The 3,821-nt window shown below is 37.7% G+C and overlaps 1 non-coding gene across 1 annotated transcript; it reads right to left on the reverse strand.

Annotated features, from left to right (window-relative positions):
- Positions 1–2,227: 2,227 nt before the first annotated feature.
- Positions 2,228–2,299, reverse strand: TRNAE-UUC (transfer RNA glutamic acid (anticodon UUC)). The gene has a single exon. It is a non-coding gene; the product is annotated as a tRNA-Glu (tRNA).
- Between the last annotated feature and the right edge of the window lie 1,522 nt (positions 2,300–3,821).

Here is a 3,821-nt window from a genome sequence, read left to right on the forward strand (position 1 = left end):
TCTTTTCTATCTTCCTCTGAAACTAATATTCTCTTTTAAAAGTCATTTTTTGTTGTTAAAGCCACAAATAGAAATCTCAAACACTTAATACTCACATGTCCCCCATGGAAAAATGTTTCTCTGATGTCATTTGAGAAAAGGCAGTGAAAAAGAGAAGAAAGACATCTTTGAATTATTAAAAATGTACACTTAAATGTTTCTGAGAGAGTTTGAATCTCTTCTTTGACACTTGCCAGTTGTTCCCCTAGACAAATCATTTAACATCTGTGAGATAGTGTTCACATTAAAGTAACACAGAATTTCCTCTTTTGACTCTTACTACAAGTTTACTGGCCAGATGCAGTAATGTATGGGAAAACACTTTGTAAGCTGTGAAGTGCTATACAAGTACATGGTAATAACAAATAAACATTGATGGTTTGCCCAGAGAGAAAGAAGAGGCTTCATTCAAGGATTAAATAATTGGCTTCTTGCTAGCTGGAAGTGCACAGGCACCCATGACTTTTACCTCTTTATAACTTAAGGCTCTAAACTAGTTTTAGCAGGAGGAAAGGCAGTAGATATTTTTAGAAAACTTCCTGTGGTTTAGATGAAATTGCCAAAGATATGATTCAGCATGAGAATTTTAAGTTTCCAGGTTCTTGTGCTTCACAGGATAATAATTTATAATCCGCAGGGGGAAAAAAAAATCACAAACTTTTTTCGGGGAGGGGACTGTTCCAAGACTTTTGTCAAATTAATGATCAGTTTTGAAGCTAAATTTTTGCATCTTTTGTTGAAATATCAAAAGGTAAAAAATATCAATTACCATGATACTTAAAGTACGGCTATTTATTTTCAGCTCATGGTTTTACTTAGAATCTTTTTTGATCAAAAATAATGAAACCAGTATAGTATATGTAACTTAAGTCTTAACAGTTCTGAAAAGAGGAAACATAATGGGACTGACATGGCAAAATATGCAAACTTATTCATAATCAAATAATAAGCCACTTTTCCACACCCTCCTCATTGGAAGGAAACAGTACCAGTAAAAATGGTGCAGAAGAAGATGAAGAGTTTTTCTTCTTGGCTTGGCAGAACATGGGTCTAGAGCAAGGATTTAGTAAAGGGCTAGGGAGGCTAGAAGGCAAAGAGAGAAATCCCTGGATGGATCCAGACATTTTCTTTGCCCTTTTTGATGCCTGTATAAGAATTCCAAAAGTAACACATGAATATATACCTATTAAAATCACCCCTCTTCCCCTACCCCAGCTCTTCTCCTTCAAATAAGTAACTGCTGTTCATACTGTTTGTGTTGGATTGCATTTATGTAGCCATACAAACATATTTTACATAATGGAGATCACATTAACTACATAATAGGCATCATACTAGTCTTCAACTGGATTTTTTTTTGGTAGAACTCAGAGCCTATCAGTCTAAATCTACTTCATTTTTCTAAATCGGGTTGGCAAACATTTTCTTTAAGACTTTGCAGGCTCTGTGGTCTTTGTTGGAATTCCTGAACTCTGTCATTGTATAGCAGTTGTATAGCACAAAAGCAGCCGTAGATAATACAAAAACTCAGGAGCGTGGTTGTCTTCCAATAAAGCTCTATTTGCAAAAATAGCCAAGTTTGGCCCATGGGTCACAGTTTGCCAACTCCTGTTCTAAATTGTTACATAGTATTTCTGCATAAAAATAACCATACTTTGGGCTTCCCTGGTGGCGCAGTGGTTGAGAGTCCGCCTGCCGATGCAGGGGACACGGGTTCGTGCCCCGGTCTGGGAGGATCCCACATGCTGGGGAGTGGCTGAGCCTGTGAGCCGTGGCTGCTGAGCCTGCGCGTCCGGAGCCTGTGCTCCGCAACGGGAGAGGCCACAACAGTGAGAGGCCCGCGTACCAAAATTAAAAAATTAAAAAAAAAAAACAACATACTTTATTTTTGTAATCATGTCCCATTTTTCACTATTAAACACAGTTGTTTTGACTATCCTTATACAAATAACACTGTACATATATGAGTACTTCTGTAGGACGTGAATGCCAGGTCAAAGGTATGCATATTTAAATATGGAAATATAGCTTCCAAACTCTCCAAAGGCTTGCCAACTTATTCTCCCCACAACTGTACGAGAATACGCTTCTTACTGCCTGCCAACACTGACTATAACATATATATATATATATATATATATATATATGTATGTATATAGGCTGTGCTGTGCACCTTGTGGGCTCATAGTTCCCCAACCAGGGATTGAACCCGGGCCCTGGCAGTGAAAGTGCCAAGTCCTAACCACTGGACCACCAGGGAATTCCCTATTTATTTTTATTTTTACGCATATTATGTGCAAAATACTGTTCCCCTTATTCCTTATAATTAGTTGATGAAGCTTGAGAGAACTAATAACACCCTCTTACCTTCCTGCCTGATTTAGAATAAATTGAGAGGCAGATGCAGGAATCAAGAAGATGGAGAACATCACCTATGCTATTTATCAATATAAAGCTGTTGGACAGCATGGCCTATATCCATGATAACAATAGTCTTCTGGATATTATATCCTAGAATTAATCTTCCCCACTTTTATCACAGGCAGAGTTGAAAAACGACAGACCTTCTGCCATTGTTAGTCTCTCCTTGGAAAACATACATGGAGAAGCAGAGAGTTTGTGATTCAGAAGACAGTCATACCCCTTAAGGAAAGAGAAAGTGTCTGACCACACATGGCCAGTTCCCTTTCCCAACTCACCAGTTAGATGAGTCACTGGAGAAGGGGGGAAGACAGATCGGGAGTGCCCCTCTCAGGCAGTCCTTCCACTTGGAAACATGAGTTAATGTCTTCCCCCAGCACCCCAGCTCCAGCCTTAGTGAGGTTAACCATCTTTCCAATAAGTTTGATAACCATTTAATTTTTTTGTGAGTGAACTGCTTGCTGTTATCCTTTGACCACTTTTAAAAGCTGGTTGATATTTTCCTATTGATTTGTAGGAGTACTTCATCTTATTAAGAATATTAATCTTTGGTTATTTACCACAATTACTGCATTGATTAAATCTAAGTGCCATTGCTTGTGAGATACCATTATTTTATATACTCCTAAGGGGAGTAAGCTTAAAAAACAAAATAAAACGCTGTTAGTGAAGCTATGTCACAGTGAGTCTTATCACTTACAATTTTTATTTTATATGTACTGAAAGAGCTTGCTTAGACTTTTTGAGGGTATACTTAAGAGGGAAAATATAAGCAAAATAGATTGGCTAAGGTATTTGCAAAACATTTTATATTCAGAATTCATCCATTCTCTTGACTCACTTTTCAGAGCCCTTGCTGTACACATTTTTCCACACTATATGTCATCCTCTGTGTCACCAAGAACATGGGTGCAGCCACATTTCTCCAAAGAGTGCTTCGGTGCTGTCTCCAGAATTTTCTTCCAAGCCATAGCCACCAATTCTTTAAGTTTTGATGCTGGGACTTTCTTGAATTTACCAATAGAAGTAACAGGGTTTCAGACAAAAAAAAACTAGAAGTCTCATTCTTCTCCTTAAATGGTTCTTGAATAGTATGTCAACCCTAGTGTTTTGAGGTTGCACCTTTCCAATAACAATGGGAGTATCAACCCCATTTGAACATGTGCAGGCAATGGCTTCATTTCACAACTACAGCCTGGTAGACAGCACACATAAGACGCTGAGATTGTAAAACAAATGTTGGTTTCAGATATATTAAAATTTGAAGAAATGTTTGTGTTCTAACTGATGAATTAGAGTGCTTTTTTTCCAATGTGCCATGACTCTTCTTTTCTTTCTATGGTAAAATATATAAAACAAAA

The sequence above is a fragment of the Delphinus delphis genome, chromosome 4 (assembly GCF_949987515.2).
Source record: "Delphinus delphis chromosome 4, mDelDel1.2, whole genome shotgun sequence".
Classification (NCBI taxonomy): domain Eukaryota; kingdom Metazoa; phylum Chordata; class Mammalia; order Artiodactyla; family Delphinidae; genus Delphinus; species Delphinus delphis.